General features: G+C 41.0%; 1 protein-coding gene across 13 annotated transcripts in view; it reads left to right on the forward strand.

Moving 5' to 3' along the window:
- SIPA1L1 (signal induced proliferation associated 1 like 1) overlaps positions 1–14,381 on the forward strand; it is a 362,552-nt gene that overhangs the window by 22,912 nt on the left and 325,259 nt on the right. For 11 of the 13 annotated variants that reach the window (XM_042943670.1, XM_042943676.1, XM_042943662.1 and 8 more), the window contains one exon: positions 13,627–13,708. The gene's annotated coding sequence lies outside the window, so the exon portion shown is untranslated. The other 2 variants (XM_042943672.1, XM_042943671.1) reach the window with 2 other exon arrangements.

Below are 14,381 nucleotides of genomic sequence, written 5' to 3' on the forward strand. Positions count from 1 at the left end.
CTGGACAGCGACGTGCAGAAGAATGAACCCGGACCACTTTCTGACACCATACACAAAAATAAACTCAAAATGGATGAAAGACCTAAATATAAGACAGGAAGCCATCAAAATCCTCGAGGAGAAAGTAGGCAAAAGCCTCTTTGATCTTGCCCACAGCAACTTCTTACTCAACATGTCTCCAGAGGCAAGGGAAGCAAAAGCAACAATGAACTGCCGGGACCTCATCAAAATAAAAAGCTTCTGCATAGCGAAGAAAACAATCAGCAAAACTAAAAGACGACCGACAGGATGGGAGAAGATGTTTGCAAATGACATATCAGATAAAGGGTTAGTATCCAAAATCTATAAAGAACTTGTCAAACTCTACACCCAAAAACCAAATAATACAGTGAAGAAATGGGCAAAAGACATGAATAGACACTTCTCCAAGGAAGACATCCAGATGGCCGACCGACACGTGAAAAAATGCTCAACATCACTCATCATCAGGGAAATACAAATCAAAGCCACAATGAGATACCACCTCACATCTGTCAGAATGGCTAACTGAACAACTCAGGCAACAACAGATGTTGGCGAGGATGCAGAGAAAGAGGATGTCTTTTGCGCTGTTGCTGGGAATGCAGACTGGTGCAGCCACTCTGGAAAACAGTATGGAGGTTCCTCAAAAATTAAATAGAACTACCCTGCAACCCAGCAGTTGCACTACTAGGTATTTATCCAAGGGATACAGGTGTGCTGTTTTGAAGGGACACATGCACCCCAGTGTTTATAGCAGCACTATCAACAATAGCCAAAGTATGGAAAGAACCCAAATGTGCATCAGTGGATGAATGGATAAAGAAGATGTATATATATATGATGGAATATTACTTGGCAATCAAAAAGAAAAGAATGAAATCTTTCCATTTGCAACTATGTGGATGGAACTAGACGGTATTACGGTAGGCAAAATTAGTCAGAGAAAGACAAATATCGTATGACTTCGCTCATATGAGGACTTTAAGACAGAACAGATGAACACAAGGGAAGGGAAGCAAAAATAATATAAAAACAGGGATGGGGACAAAACAGAAGAGCCTCATAAATATGGAGAACAAACTGAGGGTTGCTGGAGGGGTTGTGGGAGGAGGGATGGGCTGAATGGGTAAGGGGCATTAGGAATCTACCCCTAAAATCACTGTTGCACTATATGCTAACTTGTATGTATATTTAAAAAAAAAAAAAAAAGAATGTTTTAATCGTAAAAAAAAAAAAAGATGAGGCTCAGTAAATCATCAGAAAATGAATACCTCTGTGTAATCACACGGGGTGAGAACGAGAACACCACCAGCCCCCTGAAGCCTTCTCATGTATGTTTGCCATCACTAGCCTCCATCTTCCCCAGAGGTAACCACCCTCAACTTCTAACACTATAAATTGTTTTTAAAGATTTTTGAAATTTGTAGAAATGGGATCCTAAAGTGTGTTTTCATTTGTGCCTGGTTTCTGTTGTTTAACTTGTAAAATCTATCCATGTGTTGCTTCTAACTATAGTTCTTTTTAAGTACTTTGTAGTTTTTCATTGTATGAATATACAACTGTTTATATATTCTATTCTTAAATTTTTTTTAATGTTTATTGTTTATTTTTGAGAAGGGGAGAGAGAGAGCAAAAGAGCGAGCAGGGGAGAGGCAGAGAGGGAGACACAGAGTCTGAAGCAGGCTTCAGGCTCTGAGCTATCAGCACAGAGCCTGATACAGGGCTCGAACTCACGAACTGCAGGATCATGACCTGAGCCAGAGTTGGATGCTTAACAGGCACCCCTATATATTGTACTCTTGATGGATATTTGAGTTTCAGTTTCCTGTCTTTGTTCTGCCCTTTGAGGTGCAAATGGGCATGCATTTCTGTTGGATATATATCTAAGAGTGGACTTGATGTGACAAAGAGAGTATTTGTGTTCCACTTTAATAAACATAAGTTATATGCAAATTGGTTTTCAGTCTATAAAACAAGATGAGGAAGAAGAAAGAAGCTAGACCGTTTAATCTTATTAAAGGAGGGAGTTAAGAGTCATTCACTCTTTCCTCTGCTGTTTTCTCTAGCAAAGAAAGTGGTTTTCAGACAGAGAATGGTAGAATACAAAAGATACAGTAAAGGGAGAGAATTCTCATTCAGTTAAAGAAATGAGTTGTTTCCCAGCATACCGAAAACCCTGAAGTTATTTTCAAGAAACCCACTTGGAAACCTCAAGGTGAGAAGGTGAGAGAAACTCCTGAAACCAGTGTTTTTGTTTTCTAAAGAAAGGAACATGGATTAAGTTTCATGTGAATTTCTGGCAGAAATCGAGTCTAGGTTTAAACAGGTGATTTGATAACACTGGGAGACAGAGGTAGTGGTTATCTGGAGCCAGGATGGTTTCTGTCATTCCAAAAATATTTATTCTTCCAATTCCCAGAGGGTCCTGATAATCCTGGTGCCCGAAATACACAGGTGAATGTCAAGGTCCTGGTTTAGGATATTAGCTTGTAGCAAATTTTCATGGCGCATTTCCTTGCGTGCATCCTTTAAATGGCTCAATGTGGGGAAAACAGATTCTGGTAAGTAAGTAATTACAAAATGTATGCAGAGTGCCCATAAATCAGGTCATAAGGTGCTTTGTGACCCTGGGAAGGAGAGGGGAGAAGAGGAAGTCTTTGAAGAGGTGAGGTTACTTCTAAAATGGGAAGAGTGGATAAGGTGGGGAGGGCAGGTACCAGCTGGCGTGGGTGTAAGAGCATTTCTGCTATCCTGGGTAAAGTGATTAGGAGAAGCTTTCTACAAACGGGAAGATGTGGCCGGCTGACCACTGATTGGCCTCACAGTGAAAATCTTTGCGTGTCATGCTGAGGAGTTGGGACTTTTATCTTACAGGCTAGAGTAGCTCCGGAAAGATTTAAAATATCCCTGGAGCAGACAGAGCGGATTTGCACTTAAAAAGTTTGCTAATAATGTGGAAAATAAAAAGTACTAATCTGAACCTAGGGCAACAGGAAGCTCTTACAAGAGCGAAGGTAGGGAGTCCACAGGCGGGGAGGCCAAGAACAGGAACAGATTCTAGAGGGATTTAGGAGAGACTAAAATAAGTCATTCTGTGCTAATTTTGCATTCTTTTTAAAAATACATTTTAAGAAGGTTGGATAGATTATTAGTTAAGGGACTGCTGTCTTTTTATTTCAGCAGTGTCTAGTTTAACAAAATGCTGTTCTTATGAGTGAGATGGAAATATGAACTGGGTGTTTGGTGGGTTTGTAGCTTATTGAAGAAATATACTTTACAAATAGGTTTAAAAAAAAATGTTTAGTTTTTTGAGAGCGCCAATGGGGGAGGGGCAGAGAGAGGGGAAAGATGATCCAAAGGGGGCTCTGAAGGGGACAGCAGTGTGCCTGATGCCGGGCTCAGTCTCAAGCACCTTGAGATCATGACCTGGGCTGAAGTCTGACACTCAACCTGAGCCACCCAGGTGCCCCTAAAATAATAGTTTTAATGGATTTGTGTCAGCTGGGATGGAAACCTTTCCTGTTGTGCTGGACTCTTTATTTCTCTGGGTTATTCATTTTTGAGTGACAGAGAGAGATAGAGCGTGAGTGGGGGAGGAGCAGAGAGAGAGGGAGACACAGAATCCGAAGCAGGCTCCAGGCTCTGAACTGTCGGCACAGAGCCTGATGCCAGGCTCGAACTCACTGTGAGCGAGCTCATGAGCTGAAGTTGGATGCTTAACCAACTGAGCCACATAGGTGCCCCTCTGGGTTACAACTTTTATCTTTTTTTTTTTTTTTAACACAGTTTTGTTTTTGTTTTTGTGTTTTTTACACACTAAGCCCTATGCCCAACATGGGGCTTGAACTTACAAAACTGAAATCAAGATTCGCATGCTTTACTAAGTCAGCCAGGTGCCCCACAACTTTTCTCTTTTATCACAATGGTTTTATTGTTGGCAAATGTACATGGGAAGCAAAATTAGAAAGGTAAGGTAATGCAGTTGACAGAATCAAGGTTTTAAAATACATGTGTTCTGGGGTGCCTGGGTGGCTCAGTCACTTAAACATCTAACTCTTGGTTTTGGCCCAGGTCATGGTTTTGTGAGTTTGAGCCCCTGCGTCGAGCTCTGTGCTGACAGTGTGGAGCTTGCTTGGGATTCTCTCTCCCTCTCTCCCTGCCCCTTGCCCCCCAACTTGCACTGTCTCTCTCTCAAAATAAATAAATAAACTTAAAAAAATAAAAAAGGAAGATGCACATTCAAGGAGGTGAAATTGGAGGGGGCAGAAATTTTATTCTTTCATATTTGAAGCATAATATGTACAAGTACATAAATATACAGTATATATCTGTGGTATTAACATTTCATGGGGGAGTATGATTAAGGAAAATGTCTAAAACGTCTTCTTAGGGAGTGATAACAAAAAAAGGTTGAGAAACACTGCTTCAAAAGAATTCAAGGGTTGGGGTGCCTGGCTGGCTCAGTCGGTGGAGCATGCAACTCTTTGATCTTGGGGTTGTAAGTTCAAGCCCCACACTGGGTGTAGAGATTACTTAAAAATAAAAATAAATCTAAAAAAAAAAAAAGGATTTAAAGGGTTGGAATGGTGTGCTAAAATCTGTGGTGGTAGTGGGTGGAGAGACACCTGAAAATGTCTACATTTAGGACCAAAGACCCTGTTATAAGATTGGAATATTTCTTTAAAAAAAAAATTTTTTTTTAACGTTTATTTATTTTTGAGACAGCGACACAGCATGAATGGGGGAGGGTCAGAGAGAGGGAGATCCAGAATCTGAAGCAGGCTCCAGGCTCCAAGCTGTCAGCACAGAGCCCGACGTGGGGCTTGAACTCACAGACTGTGAGATCATGACCTGAGCTGAAGTCAGATGCTTAACCGACTGAACCACCCAGGCACCCAAGATTGGAATATTTCTTGACTTATATGCTTATGTGGAGGAAGAAAAAAAATAGTGTTAAGTTTCTTTGTTAATTTTATTTGACCTTAAACTCAGTATGAGTCTGCAAGGTGGATTTTGCTAAGAAACAAGTTAATGCAGCCTTAGGCTTCATTTATAAAAATGGATGTTACAGAACTTAAGAGTGTTAGCATTGTATTGTACCTCAAACTGGCCAGAACCTGATCTGGAAATCTGAAAAGTGGGAGCGTCCAGTGGATGATCAGGAAGACGAGAGGTCCCAGAACCACATGGAGAAATGTGAACGAAGCCAGAACAGAACTGGCTTATTGTTCAGTGTACCACAACGACTGTAAGAATTAATGGCTCGAATCCACAAACAATTGAACTGGGCAAGGCTGTATAATTAATAAATGAATGAAATCAGTATTTATTAAGTGCCTGCTATCGACGCTAGGCATTGTTCTAGGCACTGGGGACTCAGTACACGCTCAGCAAAATGGACAAAATACTTGTGCTCATGGAGCGTAGAGTTTAGTGCATGGAGACCGACAATAAGCAAGGCAAGTTTGTAAAGTATATCCAGTAGGTGAAATAGTATTCCGGTATTGACAAGTACTGAGGAGGAAAAGTAAAGGGTGGAGGAAGGATGTAAAATATTGGGGAGTGGTGGACATGTTTGTGAAGCCAGGCCAGAGAAAGCCTTATTGAGAACGTGATTGAAAACAAAACAAAACAGAACTTTATATTACAGTATAAAGAACATAAAGAGTGCAAAAAGCACAAGTATGCAGTGGGATGAGTTTTCTTGAAGGGAACACGTTTGTGTCATCAGCACTCAGATTAAGAATAGAATGTTACTAGCCCCTCAGAAGGCTCAGTCACCCCTTCCCAAAGTATTACCCCATTGATCGCTAATTCCAGAACTTGCTATTGGCCTGTTTGTGAGCTTTATATTAATGTAATCATGTGCAATATATTCTTTTGTTTCTGGCTTCTTTCATTCAACATGGTTTGTGAGATTCATCCGTGATCTTCCAGGTATTTGTAGTTCATTCATTTTTGTTGCTGTAGAGCTTTCCGTTGTATGATGATGATTCCTCGGCAAGTGAATAGTGCTCCCTTTTCTGTGTTTGTCTCTGGTGAAGACGTCTGTGGGGGATGTAATTAGAAGTGGACTTGCTGGGTTGTGTGGTATGAGTCTGTTCATTTTAGTAGATACTGAGAAACAGCTTTTCAAAGTGGTTATCCACCGGCATGGTGCGGGAGCTCCACATTCTTGACAACACTTGGTATTTATTGCCTGCCATTTAACTAGCTGTTCTGGTGGGCGTTAGAGGTATTCCACTGTGGCTTTAATTTGCATTTCCCTGTAGATTTAGGGCAGGTGAGGACTTTTTCATATGTTTATTGGCCATTTTGATATCACTTTTTGGGGCGATGGAAATATTCTGTATCTTCATTGTGGTAGCGAGAGGTGGTTGGTTATGGATGCGTTCTGAGAGCAAGGCTGACATGATACGTTTATGATCTGGAAATGGGGTGGGGAAAAGAGCAGCCAGGAATGGCATTAGGTTCTATTTTTATTTTTTGCCTTAGCAACCTGAAGGAGGGGAGGTGGGACGTTGGAGATAGATAGAGAAGGTGCAGAAAATCTGGAGCAGTGGTACCAGACTTGCATGTTACAGACCTAATTTAAAAAATTTTTCAGCATTTTATGAAGAAAGGCCATTTGAATATGAAAAGAATAGAAAGGACATGGTCTCAAAATAAAGAGCAACCCTTTCAATTGCATAAATGTAGCTAGCTTTATGAAATACTCATAAACGATCCCCTCACCCCTTATCTCCCTGAGGACCTACACTTGTGGGCACTGGTTTGCAGACTAACTTTGGAACTCACTTATCTGTAGTATTACATACGTATTTTTTGTCTTCGATATTACTGATGAATGAGCATCATCTCTGTCCTTAAACTTGCAGTAGATTGAGGTTAGAGTCTAAATATGAGAAGCCATAAAAAAAACTTCAAAGCAGGCCATGTGTCATTTCTAGCCCAGAAATACTCCATTTCTTAAAAAAAGAGCCAGAGCAAGAGCCAGGTGCATCTCAAGGGCACATATGGTGCACGTGTAATCATAGTAAAGCTCTGAACTCCTCTTAGTAACTTCCTTGCCTTGAAGCTCTATGAAATTATTGTTTCTCAGATTTTGTTTTGAAGAAGCCAAGCTCGGAGTTTTCTTTAGCAAGTTCATTTGCCTCTTCCTTAGGGGAAAGTACCATTATTTTTGACTGTTGTCTATTTCCATTCTCCCCACCACCAGTGTGAAATTAGCTAAGCGTGCTGCAGAGCATTAGCTAAAAGCAGTTCGGGGCAGCTGGAGTCGCTCTGAGTGCCTGTGACCCAGAGCGTGGTGGGCGCTAACTTCAGCAGACCTGTCCGGAATCTCTGTTCATGCATACTTGTGCTGTCCTTTGAATCGAATACCCACTCTCAATTTGGCAGAGCTGAGTCGCCTTCTGAATGAGTATCATTGTCATTAATTGGCTTCAGAAGTGCGTAAGTGATCTTTTACGTGAAAGTTTTGCCTTTGAGTATTACCTGAGAAATATTTTGTGCAGTTTGATAATATAGAGTAATTTGATTATTCAGAGATATCAAATGTCCTTCGCAAGATTCTCCTGCCATTTCAAAGAAAAGTATTACTAACCACTGATTACTTTTCTCATCTTTGTCAACTGATTTTATGGGACTTAATGTCTTTCTACCAAGAAGAGAGTTTCATTTTAATACATGCAATCACTTCTTGGTGTTTCCAGTCTGCTTTTGGTGTGAGATAAGAGGGTAATATTTTAGTTACCTGATGTGCCTGTGGTTTTAACATTTTGGTCTTGCCCCGAGGGATGGGTGAAGGTAAGTGAAAAGTTCATTGCTGCTTTGTGAATTAAGTTGTGCCTTGGCACAGAGTGCTGATCATTTTGGCGTTGCAACACGGTATTAGATCACCTTGTCTGCAGTTTGGGAATGTTTGGGAAAGTGCAGGCTTCTCCATAAACTTGAGCTGGTATAGAAAGTGATGTTTATTGTATCCTGTCCTCAAATATCTCGCCAAGTTACTGTCATCAGACTCTTTATTGATAGAAAATTAGTTAGGCAAAAATCATTTTCTTCTCCTTGCGTGGCAGAGGTGATGAAATTTATGAGAAAGTGCATATAAGGGAAGGTTGGAAGTGTTGATTATGGATTTGAGCCCTGGCTGGAAACAAAGAACGCTTGACTTACAGTGGAATGTTCAGTGTGTTACTCGTGTCTTTCAATCTCAGCTCTCGTATATGGAAATAATGAAAGGGATATGTGCCGTGTGAATTGGTCAGGGTTTTTGGTTACAGATACTGAGATCTATTCTACTGAGTGTAAGCAGAAGGGGATTTATGAGGGGTGATAGGTAGCTTAGCAAATCGTCGGGAGGGCTGAAGAAAGGGCCCATAGGCTGAATTTCTGGGAATGGTGGTCAGTGCTGCACCGTGGAACTGGCCCTGTGAGGGGGCTGCTGCCCCTGCCTGAGTCAGGATGCTCCAAATCAGGAAGCCAGAGCCAGGATCCCTCCACGCTGCCAGCAGAGTGGCTGCTTCCCCCTTGCTTCTTTTCCCACGTGATGTGACTCTATCCTGAAGGAGTCCCATGTGGTACGTGTGGTTGGCAGAACCTAATTCACAAGCCTTGCCAATACTGTAGGGCAAAGAAAGCTAGAAACCTAATCCTTCCATCCCAAATCACTGTATTTGCTTTCTTTTTAATTCTGCGTTGGGAAGGTAAGCTTTCCACAGAAGGGAGCTGGTAAACAGTGGTGAGAGCAAGTACAGATTTGGGGCCTCTGCATACGATGCTTATCACAGCACCCATTTGTAATAGTATAGTAGTAAGAATACTAATAGATTACAAGTAACTTTGAAGGAAGCCTACCATTTAAAAGCATGCTTTTTAAGATTGGGGGTGGTAGTGCGTGAGGAATATTTAAAATCCCAGCAGGTGCATGCTTGTGTTAGTTTAGGATTTCCGTATTAGTTTAATAAGAGTATGTTGATAATAAAGCCAAGACAAAAATAACTGTCTTTTTTTTGCAAGTTCTTTTGTCCTTAGTCAGCTAGTCCAGACTCGTTCTTGTGAATCTTTTGATCCGAGAGGGAGAGTTAAGACTCTGTGCGTGGGTCAGTATAAATTCATTACTTTCTCAGAACAAAGTATATGGATCTGTGATGGTAGGTTAGCATTATTATAATTTTTTGGGTGTGGTTATTTACCTACCTTTTTTTCTGAAATGGATCTAGCCCTGGAAGGGATTTGGAAATCATGTGGTCCGGTGCTCAGATTTCATAGTCGAGGAAATCGAAGGCCAGGGAGTAAAGAGATTTGCTCAGGGTTCGACAGCTGGTCGGTGGAGGAGGCCTCCTGATTCCACAGCCTACCTGGTCTTTCCCCAGTAACCTCTCTGGGGAAGCACTGGTTTCTCCCCATTGGGATGAAGCTCCAGTGCCTCCTGGGCTCTTGTGCTGAGATTTAAGTCCTGGTGTCGTAGTTTGGATGGCTCAGTGGGTTGTTGGTTGGATAATACTGCGTGCTATTCTTCTATGCGTCAAGTAATACTTGGAAATTTATTCCTGAGTTTTAAGGAAAATGGATCACAGAAGTAAGAATTTTGTTCAAACTAACACGGAGGGGGGTGGCGGGGAGAAAACCCCTTCAATGACCATGCCTAATTGAAGATGTAAGTTTCACTTGGTGTAAACTGATGTGCAAAAATGAAGGGGGTTTCCCCCCAGCTCTCTTCTGTTTACACTTCTGGGCTGTTCATAAATTTGCTCCTATGCCGTTCCTTTGAGGAGGCGTTGCTAGTACACGCACAGTCAGTACAAGGTAAAAATTACTAGGAAACTTTAGTTTGACTCACTTCTCAGCTCCTTCAGGTCTGTGCTCAGGTGCTGCCTCTGTTGTGAGCCACTTAAGATTGCAGTTTACCCTCCCTTCATTCACTCCTGAATCCCCTTATTTTGCCGCCCTGGACTCCTTTTCCATAGCACATGGTCCCTCTCACGATACAGATGTATCTCCCATGTCATTTGTGTTTATGTTATGTTTACTGCTGATGAGTACATGATGTATCTTACGTCTGTATTACGTCCAAGTATTCTGTGGGTTGTGTCTCCATTAGATTACAAGCTCCATGAAGGCAGACTTTTGTCAGTTCGTGTATTCCCACCAGAAGAGTAAGTGGTGCCTGCCCGTAAGAGGTAGTCAGCATACAAATGCATGAACTTGGCAGAAGCAACTACTCTTTAGGGTTTCTACTAGTAAAATGCCAGGTTCATGGTCCTCATGTTTATGTTTTTTTTCATGCACTCACCGGGGATGGCAAAATCACCAACTGGTACGTGAAGAAAATAAATTCTCTTAAGAGTATGAGTTGTGTTGTAAACAAGTTTTCTGGAACTTCTTGCTTATTTGGCAATAAGCAAGAAACTCAGTTTCAGATGAAAAAAAAAATCATTACATTTGCAGATATTAGTGGAATATGGAACATATTCTTTAGACTTTAAAATGTAGATTACTAACTGGTCAAAATGTACACAGAAATTCTCAGATACAGATTTGCGTGGTAGCTGGTTTTAAACCTAATTGATAGAAAAGCTTTTCATTTTCAGCATTGGTGGCACATAAGCCAGGTTTCAGACTATCAAGGTCCTGAGGCGGCAGGGGTGGGAAGAGGAAGGAGTCAAGGTCTGGGGAGAGTTGAAAAAACACTTAGTAGTCATCCAGATGTGAAAGTACATTTCCACACCTGTTCCTAGAAGTTGAAACACAAGACAGGGAGATACATTGAATGCAGATGAAGTCCATCGTCTTCTAAAATTTTCAAAATTTTCGCTTACCTAACCTGGTGGTAGCTTCCTGCTAAGTTCTGGGGCATAATGTAACTTTTAAATGTTCATTTTTATTGTTTAAAGATATATTTGACTTTTAGAATTCAAGGGAAATAAAGATGATCCTTAATGTCTTAAGAAGATGTTAAGAAACCTAGGAAATATCTTGGAAATAGACTATACTGGCTTTTTATGTCCCCTTGAGCCCAAAGGGTAAATGACTTGCCCGACATCACACGATGAGCTCATGGTAGAATTGGTACTCATTTTTGTCACAGGTTTTAACTGAAGTGTCCTTAAGAAGAGAGGAGTGTACAGGCCTTGGAGATAGATAACCTAGGGGCAGTTATGAATTTGTTCATAGATTTATGTTTTATCTTAAAGGTTTCAAAAATTCATGCAGATATTTCATCCTATACAAATTGCATTCTTCTCTTTTGATGTGTCTAAGCATGCACATTTTGTGCTTGAGGAATTGTCATCTGGAATTGGAGGAAATGAACAGAATCAAAGATCACCTTACATTATTGTGTTAGAAGTGTTTAAAAAATCAGAATCTTAAAAGAAGACTACAGTGGAGCAATAAATTTATTTGATCTGCTCTAAGGTTAAAAATACATTATAATAGAGGAAATTAATTATAGTGCAGTGAAAATATACCTTGTTTTCACCTCAACTTGGGAAGAATGGATTGCTATTTTTGTTAATTCAGCATTCTGTAAGTGAAGTAAGGCATCTTGCTTTGTATTTTTTTTTTTTTTTTTTTTTTTGCTAGAGGTACAGGTTTGGAAGTGATCAGTATTTTTTTAAAAAGAGGCTTTTAGGGGCACCTGGGTGGCTCGGTCGGTTAAGGGCCCGACTTCGGCTTGGGTCATGATCTCGCAGTCCGTGAGTTCGAGCCCCGCATTGGGCTTTGTACTGACAGCTCAGAGCCTGGAGCCTGTTTCGGATTCTGTGTCTCCCTCTCTTTCTGACCCTCCCCCATTCATGCTCTGTCTCTCTCTGTCTCAAAAATAAAAATAAACGTTAAAAAAATTAAAAAAAAATAAATAAAAAGAGGCTTTTGTATATAATTTTGTACATATGGTTTCCCTGAAGATTAGATCATGTTTGTGTGGAGAAAGACAGCCAGCTCCTCCCTACCCCTTCCCCAAGCAGGGAATTAATTACTCTAAAGGTTTTGCTTCTTAATCTTTTGTGTTAATCTTTTTTTTTTTTTTTTTGCAACACATGGTTAAATGAGATTTTTATCCTGCAGACTGATTTGTAGCTTGATTTTAATAGGCTCCAAAATATCGTTTCCACAGTTGATGAAAGGGCAGGGTGTGATAGGAAGAGCCCCAGGCTGGCAGTCAGGAGAATTTGACTTAATCTTATCTGTAGGATGAGGGTTTTACAGTGGTAATGGGGTACTGCAGTCTCTTCCAGCTCCAGGAGCTTATGATACGTATTTGTTCATAATCTGCTTAGTACCTCCATACCCGTATTTCCTAAAACGTAAAAATTTACAGGCGGTGTGTGTGTTTCAAGTTTCACGGTCTCCCCAGGAAGCAGTTCCCTCAGGGTGAATACTTTGGGGGCCTGTTCCCCCTCGCTTCAGTCTGGCTGGTGGGTTCTCCTATGTGACTGCAGGGGAGTCACTCCGCGAGAACTTGTCGAGCAGTCACCGGTGACTCATGAAAGACCCTTCCTTCTGCTGCTAAGCAGCATAAGTTCCATTAGCCTCTTAGCATTTTTGAGACAACCCCCGAGGGTGAGGAATTTTCAGATGGGGCCTGGAATCTTTAGGAGCTGGACAGTTGCTGCCCTTGAGCAGTTTGTCACTTGGAGTCCTTGTATTGACGTTGGAAGTAGCCATCTACATTTTTGTGGTCTTATTACATTTGCAGATTTTCCACTGGTCAGAGGTGTAAATGTGAGGAGGCCTTTGGCAGAAAGGCCCCCATGATTGTTTCACCACGCTAGTGTCACGTACCCGTGGTCTCTTTCTCCTTGAAGTTGTCCCGTGGCTTGTGTGTTTTCAGTTGTGTGTATCACACTGGCTAGTTTACTAGCTCTAGGTGGATACGCAGAAATACCCTGCAGAATTAACTGGATTCACGTCCCAGTCTGGCAGAGTTGTATGTTGAGAAGCCCAAATACAGAATGTGTTGGCAGGCACGTCCTGGCACATGGTGAGTGATTTGTGGGTGGGAAGCAGTGCAGCTCTGTGGTTAAGACAACCGGGCCGGAAGCCCCTGCTCCACGATCGCGCTTGATTGTAGTTTAGTGCCCAACACAGACTCGTTTGTCTTTTTTTTAGAAATCGTAGCTCCAAAGTCAGAGACAGCCATAAAGCCCCTGGATTATTTTGTGATGTAGCTCTCATTCTTTTTCACGTCTTCTGGATTTGAAGTTTTGAAGATTTGAAGTTTTGAAGATTTGAAGTTTTGTGCTCAAGTACAGTCTGGATGGAGTAAGGTGCCCGTGAAAGTCTTCTTTTGAGGCTGAAGAAAGCCTTTATTTCTCTTTCATTTCCCCAAGGTATGACGGTATTAGAGCAGATGGAAGGCTGGAGTTTGAGCTTAAGTTGTGTGAAAACTTTATCAGCCAATTGGCTGACTCTTAATGATGAGACAGGAAGAACCACCCACGTTTTCCATTTTGGATTTGAGTCACAGAAAACAGGTTTCCTGCAGAAACCATTTGGCTTCAACAAGTGTACGGAAATCTCATCTCTGATCAGATTGATGTTTTTATCTTCATTGTGCATGTATTTCCAATTAATTATTTTCCCCTTTTTAATCCATAGGTTCAGTTTCAAATGTGAATGACAGTAAACTAATATCCAAGATTCCTGTATAAGAAGTCGATCAAAAGGACTGTACTTTCAGGTAAGGAGCTAATTTTACTTTATCTTTAATAATACACAGCTGCTTTGGCAGGAGTCTGGCATGTCCCCTACCCCCTTTCACATGAATAGAAGTATAGGTGAATTTTTTAAAAGGCACAAATTGATTACCCTAGACAGGTTTCCACCTGTTTGGGATTATAAGAGGTGTCAGCCGAGTTGGCCACTTAAAACCATTAGAGAAGCAATCAATATGTGATGGCAGTTAACACACATATACACTCATAATGGCCTAAAGTTGTATTTGAGTTTTTTGTTTTTGTTTTTTTTTTTAGATGGAGGAAGGAAATCATCCTTTCTTCTAATACCTACCCTTTCCTTCCCATAATTGATCGATTACTCTGTCATCTATTTTCCATGTATTTGAAGTTTAAACACATAGATGATTTTCAGATTAATTTCTCTACCTCTGTGGCATCCCAAAGTACAAGAATAGCTCTGGGCATAAGAGATCATAGGAAAAGCCCTGTACTTGAAGTAATTTGGAATTTACAGGGCTAGTATTTAGAAATGAATTTTCCCCTGGAGGAAAGGGAACTGTGCAGACCGGACACAAACAGCTCCCCCCAGTCAAAAAAACATTTGCATAGAAAACATTGTGCTGAGTTGGGATTGTCATAGTTTTATGGATACAAATAAAAGCATATTTCATAGAA

This window comes from Panthera leo, chromosome B3, assembly GCF_018350215.1.
Source record: "Panthera leo isolate Ple1 chromosome B3, P.leo_Ple1_pat1.1, whole genome shotgun sequence".
NCBI lineage: Eukaryota > Metazoa > Chordata > Mammalia > Carnivora > Felidae > Panthera > Panthera leo.